Source organism: Mus musculus, chromosome 5, assembly GCF_000001635.26.
Source record: "Mus musculus strain C57BL/6J chromosome 5, GRCm38.p6 C57BL/6J".
In the NCBI taxonomy this organism is placed as follows: Eukaryota; Metazoa; Chordata; class Mammalia; order Rodentia; family Muridae; genus Mus; species Mus musculus.
The window spans coordinates 100,827,450-100,840,995 of record NC_000071.6 but is presented as its reverse complement, the minus strand read 5'-3'; the positions used below and the strand labels follow the sequence as shown (position 1 = coordinate 100,840,995).

The window sequence follows — 13,546 nt, the reverse complement described above, 5'->3', positions numbered from 1 at the left end:
AGAGATTCTAGGGCCTCCAGCGACCAGTTTGGTGTCAATAGTCTGTACTTAGGGACATGTTGATGTTCATGGTCTGTGTTGCCACCAGAAAGCATGTGGAAGTCCATGATCTGTGCAGGCCCTGGCTGTTATGTGGCAGTGGTATGGATGACTGCAGACAATGAGAGATGCTAAAGGCTTTTATGACAACCCCCACCCCAAAAGAAACACTACAGACAGAAAGCCATTAAAAAGAATCCTTTACAATTGTGCTAAGATGCTGACATATAATTCTTCAGACTTGGTGACTTCTGAATAGGATGGGGAGGTGGGGAAGGACTCAGTTGTCTTTAAGGAGCTGCCACTGGGAGTTTGATCATGCTCCAGTGAGTATATGGGCAACACAAACAGGACTCTGTGTGTGTGTGTGTGTGTGTGTGTGTGTGTGTGTGTGTGTGTGTGTGTGTGTATGTGTGTGTGTGTGTGTGTTTGGGTTTGGGTTTGGGTTTTTGTTTTTTGTTTTTTTCTTTTTTAACCTGGGAGGAATGGAAGGGAGAGTGATCAGGGTGCACTGTATGAAATTCCCAAATAATCAATCAAAAATATTATGTTGGGGTGAAAAAGGAGATACTTAGGAAGGCTAGACTATAAGTTTGTAAATTAAAGGTCAATAATACATTGACTATATCATGCCAGCAGGGGTTCGCCAAGGCTACATGAGACTTTGTAGAAAAAGCAAACACCAAACCACGCCTTTAATCCCAGCACTTGGGAGGCAGAGGCGGTGGATCTGAGTTCAAAGCCAGCCTGGTCTACAAAGTTAAAGTTATGGTGAATCAGAACGATAGGGAATATTCAGTCTTAGCGACTTACCAGCCTTGACCATTTTACTGTTGGTCAGTAGAAGCCATTCTGAAGAGGTCTTAATTGAAATAGAGAACAATTGTTCTTTTTTTTTGGAACTGGAGGGAAGACCATCAATATTAATAAGATACTCAACAGAAGGAACTTAAGGAAGGATTTATTTTTGGTTCAACTTGGTGATTTACTGTTCTTTCTCATTTTGATTCATAAACATATACCACACACAGACATGCATGCACACATGCACACACATGTACACACACATATGCACATACACACACATACATCACACACAAACACACATATGTACACACAGATATGCACATACACACACATACATCACACACATGCACACACGTATGCATATACACCACACACAAACACACACATACACACACATATGCACATGCATACACACACACATTTGACCATGTTCCCTCAATCATCCCCTCACTCTTGCCCCCCAGTCCCTTTCTTCCCAACAAGTTCTCCCTACTGTTCTCATGTCTTTCTTTCTTTTATTTTTTTTTTAAGATTTATTTATTTATTATATGTAAGTACACTGTAGCTGTCTTCAGACACTCCAGAAGAGGGCACCAGATCTCATTACGGATGGTTGTGAGCCACCATGTGGTTGTGGGATTTGAACTCAGGACCTTCAGAAGAGCAGTCAGTGCTCTTAACTGCTGAGCCATCTCTCCATCCCCGATGTCTTTCTTTTTTTAATGTGCCCTGATACTTTTAATAAGTCATCATTTTGGGTTTTTTTGTTTGTTTGTTTTTTGTTTTTTCGAGACAGGGTTTCTCTGTGTAGCCCTGGCTGTCCTGGAACTCACTCTGTAGACTAAGCTGGCCTCAAACTCAGAAATCCGCCTGCCTCTGCCTCCTGAGCCTCCCGAGTGCTCATTGTAATATAAAAGTAACCAATACATCTCTCTCTGGTGGTGGGTGAGGGTAGGTGGGGGTGGGTGAGGTAGGGGAAGAGCCTGTTAGCCCTCCCCATCCATCCATGGTGGAAAGTTGATGAGCTGCATTTTTGTGCAGGTAGCTGCAGCTACTGAGAGTTCTTAGAGGTGGGGTGGGGGAGTAGACAGCCATGACACACCCAGAGGCTGCGTTTCTCGGCACTCCTTCCCATCCTCTACCCTCCATCACTTACATTCTTTCCAAAAAGGTTGTTGTTAGGGATTAAGCTGGCTTGGTTCACTCAGGGTTGTAGATTCTCCTCCAATAACCATGACCTCCCTAGCTAGGTTTCCAGTGCAAGGCACTGTATCTGTCTTTTTAAGCAGGTCTTAAGGCCACTTAGAGAACAGTTGGTTACCAGTAAGATATATGTGCCGCTACTGTACCCATAGGGTTATCAGGACATGCAGGTCATTGCTGTGATTCAAGGTGGTGTAGCTGGGTAGGGACTGGCCCTGGAGAAAGGTTACATGTGCTGCAGGCATAGCGCTGGAGGGGTAGGGCTACCCAGGCCTTCAGGGGTTCACACACTTCTGTCACTAGCCCAGATGATGGACACGTTGCTGCAGATTCTGGTGTTTTCCATGCTGGGTTTCAACCTTACTTTGGTCTTCTTACTATGCCCCATTCTTCCCTTTTGGAATGGAAATGTTTATTCTGTGTCATTGTATGTTGGAAGTGTGCAACCTGTTTGTTTGTTTGTTTGTTTGTTTGTTTTAAATATTTGTTTGTTTATTTATTTCATGTATGTGGGTACACTGTAGCTGTCTTCAGACACACACCAGAAGAGGGCATCAGATCCCAGTACAGATGGTTGTGAGCCACCATGTCGTTGCCCAGATTTGAACTCAGGACCTCTGGAAGAGCAGTCAGTGCTCTTAACCACTGCATCTCTCCAGCCCAGCAATCTGTTTTTTGATGTTATAAGAGCTCCCAATTGAGACAGTACCTGAGTCTCAAAAGAGACTGCACTTAAGCTTTTGAACAGTTTTGGAACTGCAAGGCCTCCAGGCACCGTTGGAGTGAACGGAATGCTCTCTGCATTATGTCATGAGCCTGTGGTGACAGGAGGTGGGAGATATGGCTTACCAGGAATATGTTTGGGTGTCGAGCTGACGAGGGGCGGAGTTATTATGGCTAACACTGACTGTCTGTTGACTTGGCAGGATCTAGAATCACACAGGAGACAAATCTCCCGGCCTGCTTGTGAAGGATTGCCAAGATTAGGTTAACTGAGGTGGGAAGCCTCACACTATTGGAGCGGAGGGTGACTTTGAACTTCTGACCCTCCTCCCTCCACCTTCTGAGTGCTGGGATTCAAAATGTACACTGCCATTTGGGGTTTATGTGCTGCTGGGGATCCAACCCAGGGCACTCTGCATGCTGGAAAGCATCCTACTCAGTGATCGACATCTCACCCCTCATATTACTATTCTTTTTTTTAATTTTTTTTAAAGATTTATTTATTATTATATCCAAGTACACTGTAGCTGTCTTCAGATGCATCAGAAGAGGGCGCCAGATCTCATTGTGGATGGTTGTGAGCCACCATGTGGTTGCTGGGATTTGAACTCAGGACCTTTGGAAGAGCAGTCAATGCTCTTAACTGCTGAGCCATCTCACCAGCCCCCCCCCCTTTTTTAAGATTTAGTTTTTTGTTTGTTTGGTTGGTTTTTTGGTTTTTCAAGACAGGGTTTCTCTGTGCAGCTCTGGCTGTCCTGGAACTCACTCTGTAGACCAGGCTGGCCTCGAACTCAGAAATCCGCCTGCCTCTGCCTCCCGAGTGCTGGGATTAATATTTAGTTATTTTTTTTTTTTACTTATCTGAGTACTGCAGCTGTCTTCAGACACACACTAAAAGAGTGTGTCAGATCCCATTACAGATGGTTGTGAGCCACCATGTGGTTGCTGGGAATTAAACTCAGGACTTCTGGAAGAGCAGGCAGTGTTCTTAACCACTGATCCAACTCACCAGCCAATATATTGCTATTCTTTTGTTTTTTGTTGTTTTGTTTTGTTTTGTTTTTGTTTTTGTTTTTTGAGACAGGGTTTCTCTGTGTAGCCTTGGATCTACTGGAACTCACTCTGTAGACCAGGCTGGCCTCGAACTCAGAAATTCACCTGCCTCTGCCTCCCAAGTGCTGGGATTAAAGGCATGCACCATCACGCCCGGCTAGTATACTGTTATTCTTAATAAATTTTTGGTTTACGTTTGTTTGTTTGTTTGTTTGTTTGTTTTTTGAGACAGGGTTTCTCTGTGTAGCCCTGGCTGTCCTGGAACTTGCTAGTCTCGAACTCAGAGATCTACGAGATCTGCTTCTTGTATACTGGGATTGAAGGCAAGCCCCACCAGCCCAGCGCCTTACTGTTAAACCCATCAGATCTGTGCTCTGCAGAAGGCTAACATTTGGTTGGGATTTACCATAAACTTGGGGAAAAAAATTACTGAATTACCTTTGTCTCCCTGAGTAAATGAGGCGACTATTACTGCCTCCTTGGATTCCACAAGAGGCACACACCAGCACTCAGAAGTCCCTAGGTCCTTTGTGAGTCTTCATCAATGCAGTAACCTACACACTATATGGAAAACCTCAATTGTTGTGAATGTTCATTCCCCTTGTTTGCTTGATCAGATTAAGAAGTACCCAGGGCAGTGATTAGACACATCTTTGTATGCATCTGTGAGGTTTTTTCCAGAGACCATTAGCAGATGGGGAAAGAGCCACACTGGAAGTCAGTGGTACAATCCCATGGCCCATGGTCCTGGGATGAATAGCAAGGAAAAGAGGAAACAGTGATGTGAGCAACTGCAGTCCACCTCTCTGCTTCCTGACGCATGACATCATGGACCAAACTGCTCCATGCTCCCGCTGCCAAAAAGCCATCTGCTGCCGTGCCTCAAAACTAAAATAAACTTCTCATTCCTTAAGCTGCTTTATGTCAAATCACAGCAGTGAAAAAAAACACCAAACACAGGTGTCTGCTGCCCCGTGTGCACTTACAGCTTAGGTGATGCTAAGCAAGTTCACTAGCCTTTAAACCCAGCCTGTACAAGTATCCTCCCTGAACTCCAAGAGTTCCCAGGTTTGAGCAGCTCGGGACAGGGAGGGGGAGGGGGAGGGAAATGTTAAGGCCAGCCTCATGTACACACAGAGTTCTGGAACAGCCAGAGCTATGTAGAGTGACCTTGTCTCAAAAGAACAACAAAGCCGGGCGGTGGTGGCGCACCCCTTTAATCCCAGCACTCGGGAGTCAGAGGCAGGTGGATTTCTGAGTTCAAGGCCAGCCTGGTCTACAAAGTGAGTTCCAGGACAGCTGGACTGTGCAGAGAAACCCTGTCTCAAAAAACCAAAAACAAACAAACAAACAACAACAACAACAAAAAACTCTAAGATTTCCACAGTTCTGTTTTCTTTTGTTTTCTACCAAAAGCAAAGGGCTTTATGTTTAGCTAAATGGTCCAGAGGAAAAAGCAGCTCAGCTCATAGTTGACTTGAGAGGAGATTAAAAAAAAATAAATAAATAAAAAATAAAGTTCCTCTCAGTTCAGCTAGCCCTTCCTCCAAGTTTTGTTCATTACTCAGGTGTGTGACACCCCTGCACCACTACCGCCTGACCAGGGGTGTAATGATTGCCACAAAACCCAGAGACACAAAGCCAACAGGAAAAGGCCAAATTGTAGATGACTGCCAGGCAAGTGGACAGATCCGCAGACAAATGTCACTATATGAGTTATCAGGGGACTTGGTTAAAACTGTCAGGGAACTGCAAGACCTGGGATCTCTGCAGTGTCTTAGCCAAAACACAAGGGGAGCTGAGGGGCTGGAGAAATGGCTCAAGAGTTCAGTTCCCACATCAGCACCCACATCAGGTGACTCGGCCACCTGTGACTCCTGCTCAAAAGTGAGGGACACCCTCTTCTGACTGCACAGCCTCTGTACCCACATGTCATACCACACAGACACATTTTTTTTATTAAAAAATTAATTTTACACCCTTCTCTTCTCCCAGGCCCCCCTCCCTTCTTCCCCTTCTCCCATCCAACTTTTCTTTCTTTCTTTCTTTTCTTTCTTTCTTTCTTTCTTTCTTTCTTTCTTTCTTTCTTTCTTTCTTCTCTCTCTCTCTCTCTCTCTCTCTCTCTCTCTCTCTCTCTCTCTCTCTCTCTCTTTCTTTCTTTCGAGACAGGGTTCCTCTATGTAGCTCTGGCTGTCCTGGAACTCACTCTGTAGACCAGGCTGGCCTCGAACTCAGAAATCCGTCTGCCTCTGCCTCCCGAGTGCTGGGATTAAAGGCGTGCGCCACCACGCCGGGCTTCCCATCCACTTTTCTGTTTCTCCTCAGAAAAGGGCAGGCCTCTCATGAATATCAACCAGCCATGGCATATCAAGACTAGGCACCTCCTCCTCTCCTATTAAAGCTGGACAAGGCAACCCAGTAGGAGGATAGGGTCCCAAAGGCAGGCGACAGAGTCAGTGTTAGCCACTGCTTACACTAGGAGTTCCACATGAAACCAAGCTACACAACTGTAACATATAGAGACACATAATTTAAAATAAATATATATCTTTAAAAATGATAAGGGAGGCTGAGTTGTCTAATTCTCACACTGAACTCAGAAGGCCAAGTCCCCATGTGGGTCCTCAAATATCAAGGCCAGGCACATAGAGTTCAGTGTCTGAGGAGAAGAGCTGGAGAGTCCAGAGATCGCTAGCTCCATGCATTTCACCTTGTCTGGTTTTGTTCTGTCTCCCTGACCAATTGCGTGGTACCCACACACATTCAGGAAGCCCTTTCTCACCTACTCTAAGAGGCCTCACACGTTCTCTGGACACACCTTCACAGGCATCCCCCCCCCCCCAACCCTGCCCCCAAACAATGCTTTACCACGTCTCTTAGTTACTTTTCTATTGCTGTGATAAGGCACCATGATCAAGGCAATGCACAGAAAGAGTTTATTTGGGTTCACAGTTTCAGAGTGTGAGAGTCTGTGAGTATCAAAGCAGGGAACATGGCAGCAGGCAAGGCCTAGGCCTGAAGCAGCTGCTGAGAGCTCACATCTTGAGACACGAGCATGAGGCAGAGAGGACACTGGGAAACCTCAAAGCCTGACCTCAGTGACACATGTCCTCCAACAAGGCCACACCCCTGATTCTTCCCTAACAGTTCCACCAATTGGGGATCAAGTATTCAAACACAGGAGCCTATGGGAGCCATTCTCCTTCCAGCCACCACCCAAGTTTCTAGGAATTCTTTAGTACAGTCAAGTTGGCACCTATGATTAGCCACAACAGAGGCGATAAGGCTGAGAGCTGCAGACTGAGCTATAAGCTCAGTGACCTGTACTCAGCTTACTTAGCAGTGTTCCAGGGCCACTGGCTTGCCCACAGAGAGCTTAAGAGAAGCTCTGGACCTTGGAGTCAGATTAACAGGGAGGATTTGGATCACAGGGAGGCATCTAGGCTCACTTGCTTCCTAAATAGTTTATGGAAAGGCCCTGGTCGGATTAGTAAAATTAGATTGTGAAGTCTAAGGACTGTGGGGTGCCAGATCCAAAGTAAGCATGCATCTGGCTAACCCCTCGGCTTCCATGAGCAGCGTGGTTTCCTTCGATGACTTTGCTGGAATAGTCTCTCCAGTGATTTGCGCTGAAAGGACAGAACACACAGCCACCACACACAAAGTATTCTCTCTCATCACCCCACTTCCTCGCCAGCTAAGGTGTAGGTTACACAAACCCCTGACACATGTTTGTGAAGAGTAAGTTACCTCAATCAAAGCACTGAGCAGAGAGCGTGTGGGTTAGCATAGCCAGTCACTTCCTTGCTGCACAACCCAGGGATGTGAATTTGATCACCAGCCCTCTCCCAAAGAGCTGGCTACGATGGTGTGCATCTGTAGTCCCTGTGGCTGATAGACAGGAGGATTCCGAGGTTTACTGGCCAGCTAGCCTAGCCAAATCAGGGAGCCCCAGGTCTCAGTGGGAGAGGGAAATACAAGTGGACCACCATGCATGGTTGGGTAGAGTGCCTCTGGATCAGACAAAGGTAGACAGCAAATAGCAGAGTTTTTTGTTTTGTTTTGTTTTGTTTTGTTTTGTTTTGTTTCAGGGGTGGGGTTTTAAGGAGAAAGGGGGAAGTCTGTGCTAGGGTAATAGGTAACCTGATTGGACAGGTTAGCTATGTAACCAAATAATGAATTTTGATTGCTGGACCTTGGCGTTTAGTCTTGGGAATGAGTCAGTAACCAAATGAAGAAACAGACCTTGGGGCCTAGCTTTAGGAATATAACCTAATGTTTACCAAGGGAGAGGGAAAGGGGTGGGCAGACCTGTCAGCAATGCTTTGGCCTACTAGAGAGAGCCCTTTAGTATCCTTTTAAGGAAACCCAGGCCCACATCATACGGCAGCACAGAAGAACTCTTCCATGTATACCAGCAGGACATGCAACAGGCCACTGGGGTCTCCTGTGATGGCGAAGAAAGTTTGAGAGAAGAACCAGACTCTTACAAGTTGAGCCACTTCTAACATTTAGCTTTTCTGACAAATCCTTCAACTGCTGAGTGGGAAGTCATTTGAGTTACCACTCAGAAGGATGAGGCAGGAGGCTTACCTTGGGTTCAAGGCCAGCCTGGGCTACAGAGTTTAAGACAGTCTGGCTATAGAGTGAGATCTCTCTACCCCAACTGCAGATCATCACACCTAAAGAAAAAAGGATGATGCCATGACTGAGCAGGTAACAATGCTGTGCAACACACACACACACACACACACACACACACACACACACACACACACAGAGGATGCTGCTGCCTCTGATAATAGTGATGCTAAGGCTGTAGCTGACTAGTTTACTTATGCTTGCGGGCCTGTGTTCTCAACATTGAAACAAAATAACACAAAACAAAGCCAGGGACTGGAGAGATGGCTCAGTGGTTTAAAGCACTTGCTACTATTACAGAGGACCACATGGGTGGTAGTGCTGGAGCGCCTGACTTCCTGCAAGTGCAGGTTCATGGCATCTGGTGCCTTCTTCTGGACTCTGAAGGTGCATACAAAACACCTGCACAAAAGTACATTCAGGTACTCACACACATTGATAATTGAAAAGTTTTAAAAACAATTTTTTTTTTTTGGTTTTTTGAGACAGGGTTTCTCTGTATAGCCCTGGCTATCCTGGAACTCACTTTGTAGACCAGGCTGGCCTCGAACTCAGAAATCCACCTACCTCTGCCTCTTGAGTGCTAGGATTAAAGGCGTGTGCCACCACGCCCGGCTAAAACCAATATTTTAACAGCAAAAACAAGCTCAGCTTAAAAATGTCTTTCTTTATAGGTGGAACAACAATATGAACTAACCAGTACCCCGGAGCTCTTGACTCTAGCTGCATATGTATCAAAAGATGGCCTAGTCGGCCATCACTGGAAAGAGAGGCCCACTGGACTTGCAAACTTTATATGCCCCAGTACAGGGGAACGCCAGGGCCAAAAAGTGGGAGTGGGTGGGTAGGGGAGTGGGGGGGGGAGGGTATGGGGGACTTTTGGGATAGCATTGGAAATGTAAATGAGGAAAATAACTAATTAAAAAAAATATATATATATATAAAGAAGGCAGAAATAGAAAAAAATAAAAAATAAATGTCTTTCTTTTCTGTGTATACACTAGAACCCACATCTTTCTATGTTAAAAAATATCAATGACATATAGTTATTACAAAAATTTTGCAATCAAAGTTTAACCCAACATTTTTAAAAAATTTTTTTCTTCTTCCCTTCTTATTGTGTGACCCACTTCAGTGCCAGCAGCCTACAGACACAGGCCAGGCAATGGTTCAGAGCCAAGAGCTGCTCTAGCACAGAACACTATGAGAGGCCCAGGGAAAGGGGCCTGCCATAAATCCAAACTAATGCACTTGACCCAACAGAATTAACATTCTCTCTGCGTTTACATGCTTTTATTTGCTTATGTATTTTTTCAGAGAAAAAATGTTAAGGAGATAAAATTAATCTCATAAAATATAAGTAAACTTTTATTTTATGCTACTTTATAAGTAATATTTCTACTTCAGTCTAAACATGATTTTAAAGGGAAGAAAATATGTTAAAATTCTCTTTATTAGTTCATTAAATATTCATTTGTGTAAAGTTTTTTTACATAAAGAAATGTTTAATGATCATATATTATATGATGTTATATATTGTATTATATTGTTTTGTGTGTGTGTGTGTGTGTGTGTGTGTGTGTGTGTGTGTGTATGAATGAGAGACAAGGTTTTGCTGTTTACTCTGAGAATTCACTATTCTCCTGCCTCCATTTCCTGAGAGTTGGGTTTACAAACATGAACCACCATGTCTGGTTACTCTTTATAGATCTTTGAACTACAACCAGAAACTTAGTTACAGTTCAGGATGTGACTATTGTTCTGCTATTATTCAAGAGAAAAATGAAAAATGTACTTTAATAATTATAGAGATGGCTCAGTGGTTAGGAGTACTTGTTCTTGCAGAGGACCCTGTTCTACTCCCATACCCACATGGCTGCCAGAACTACCCATAACTCCAATTTCAGAATTGAATGCCTTCTTCTGACTTCTATAGGTGCCAGGCACACACATGGTGCACACACATGTGTGAATAAATATTCATAGACATAAAAATAAAATAGATGAACCTAAAATGTTTTAAATTTAGCTTAACAAAGATTTTAAATTTGACTTAAGTCTTTGTGACGTTAAAAAAAAACTTCATATTTTCATGCATGGTGGATGGTCACAGAGAGTTTTCTGTAAGCAATAACAATGTGCTTCTTTGGACATCAAAGATACTTAAGCAGTTACAAAGGACCGAAGGTTGTTGGGGTTAGACCGTTTTATTTATTTATTTTTAATTTTTTAGTGGATATTTTATGTATTTACATTTCAAATGCTATCCCCTTTCCTGGTTTCCCCTCCAGAACCCCATCTCCCATCCTCCTGCCCCTGTTTCTATGAGGTTGCTCCTCCTCCCAGCCACTCCCACCTCACTGCCCTGGCATCCTCTACTCTGGGGAATCAAGCCTTCACAGGATCAAGGGCCTCTCCTCCTATTGATGCCAGACAATGCCATCCCCTGCTACACATGAGGCTGGAGCTAGGGGGTCTCTGCCTTTTTATTTTTTTTAACACTGAACATTTGGATCAAGTGAAGAAAAGACAGTTCAAATCCTTGTCAAATCTAATGTATGCATCAAGCTGTCAGATTGAAACATATACAGCTGAATATTTTGGGCTTTTTATACCAGTGGGGTTCATATAATGTTTCTCCTCAATATTAAAAACTCCATAAATCAACTTGATATACAGAAGATAAAAGCACATATCCCAGCAAAATCCAGCAAGTACTATAACGAGGGATGCAGGAAACTCGACCGTGCAAGGCAATCAGAGTTTCTCAGAAGCGAATTCTATTGCACAGACTGTCTGTACTACTTTCTAGTCACTAGCGTCTGTACACTGTTTGCACGTTGCAGATGTTCAATCAGTGTACTAAGCAAATGGATGGATGGACGGATGGACAACCTAGGTCAACAGGTGTCTGCTTCACCAGACACCAATGACACGACATCCTTCCTTAGCAATTCTGTGCTTAAGCACTTGGCAGTTGCCACTTCCCACCTCTCTTCACGACCAGAGACTTACAACATTCCTCAATGGAACTAGTGAGCCAGACCCATTAAATGTCTGTGTTTTGCTAGAAAAATTGGCAATCTTGGCCAACTGTGGAATTTAAATAAACTTACTTACACAGATGACATATGTGGTTTCTCTGGGAAAAGGTAAAATTATTGTCTGCTCCCATTGCTGCAAAGGTACCAGCAATGAAGAAAACTGCTCATTTGAGCTGGTTGAAAATGTTTCCCGATTACTGAGGGCCACTTGTGGAGTGGTAAACAACAACACACAGCTGCCTTGTCCTCAAATTCATGAAAACCCACCAACCTCCAACAAGCTGCAATTTCATGGAGCCCCAAGTCTACAGGAAAGCTAATTTGAAACCTAGATTGAGATTTCTATAGCAGTAGTGGCAACTACAGACTCCCAGTGGACACAACCAGTGTCTGGGAAGGTGTTCTGGCTGCTTTTATGTCTACTTGGCACACGATGGAGTCATCTGAGAGGAGGGAACCCAATTGAGAAATTGCCTCCATAAGACTGGGCTGTACAGACAAGCCTGTAGGGTATTTTCTTACCTAGTGATTGATGTGGCTTCCCTCAGTGGGCTGTGATTCAGGATATGTGAGCCAAATAAGCCCTTTCTTCTCCAGATTGCTTTTGGCCATGGTGTTTCATCACAGCAATAACAACCGTAAGACAGAGCTTACAAGTGTATGGGCACTCCATTGTACTTACCAGTGATTCAGTTGGCCTTGGCATACACTAGCCTACCTTGCAAGGAGGATTTGTCTTGTTGCAGCTGGGCACATAAAACATCTCAGTGGTAGCTTGCGCCAAGATTCGGCCACTCTAGGTAGGATCCAGAGTACTACTCTCAGTACAAGAACTTGTTTACATTTGTTTCTCTGTAGATCTTGTGTCTGTGTGTGCAGGTATGTACATGTGTGGACATGTGTGACCACAGCACACAATGGGGGCTGGGGGAGGTCAGAGGACAACCTTGGGTTTTGGTCCTTACTTTCAAGCTCTTGTTCACTGCTGGCTATGCCAGGCTAGCTGGCTCGTGCAGTTCTGGGGAATCTCCGACCTCTGATCCCATATTGCTATAGGAGCATTAGAATTGCTGGGGTGTGCTACAGTCCCAGCTTAGAATGGTTCTAAGGATTCAGACTCAGTTCTTCACATTTGCGTAGTGAGTGCTTTACTAATTGAGTCGTTCCCTCAGCCCTTTATAAATCTGTGTGTGTGTGTGTGTGTGTGTGTGTGTGTGTGTGTGTGTGTGTTCTATGTGGTATGTAGATGTGTGTGATGTGTATCTATGCATGCATGTGTGTATAATGTGTATGTGTAGGTGTGAGTATGTAAAATTTGTATTTTTATATATACTCTGGTGATGGTTACAATCAGTAAAGTTTTGGCACAGGAGCTTGTTCCAAACAGAATGATTAGCCAGGCATGGTGGCGCACGCCTTTAATCCCAGCACTCGGGAGGCAGAGGCAGGCAGATTTCTGAGTTTGAGGCCAGCCTGGTCTACAAAGTGAGCTCCAGGACAGCCAGAGCTATATAGAGAAACCCTGCCTCGAAAAAACAACAACAAAAAACAAACAAACAAACAAACAAACAAAAAACCAGAATGATTAAAAGGTTATTAGTAGACACTTCAGAAATTTCTTCGTCCATTTGGTTAATCAAGAAGTATTTGTCCAGATGCTATATACCAACAGACCTCTTGCAGCTGGAGTGTTTTAAATCTATCCTTTAAAGTATGATGATGGGGCTGGAGGAGTAGCTCAGCAGCTAAGAGCACTGACTGCTCTTCCAGAGGTCCTAAGTTCAATTTCCAGCAACCACATGGTGGCTCTGAAGGCAGCTATAATTGTACTTATACATAAAATAACTCTCTCTCTCTCTCTCTCTCTCTCTCTCTCTCTCTCTCTCTCTATCCACCTCCTCTCCTCTCCTCTCCTCTCCTCTGCTCTCCTCTCCTCTCCTCTCCTCTCCTCTCCTCTCCTCTCCTCTCCTCTCCTCTCCTCTCCTCTCCTCTCCTCTCCTCTCCTGGTCTCCACTTCAGACTCCAAGCCCCAGGAA

The 13,546-nt window shown here is 44.4% G+C and overlaps 1 protein-coding gene and 1 non-coding gene across 7 annotated transcripts in view; one reads left to right on the top strand and one right to left on the bottom strand.

Moving 5' to 3' along the window:
- The window catches only part of Abraxas1 (BRCA1 A complex subunit), a 41,063-nt gene that overhangs the window by 4,869 nt on the left and 22,648 nt on the right, over positions 1 to 13,546 (top strand). The gene's annotated exons all lie outside the window — the stretch shown is intronic.
- Positions 9,582 to 9,715, bottom strand: Gm26286. Its single transcript, XR_003956074.1, has one exon. It is a non-coding gene; the product is annotated as a small nucleolar RNA SNORA42/SNORA80 family (small nucleolar RNA).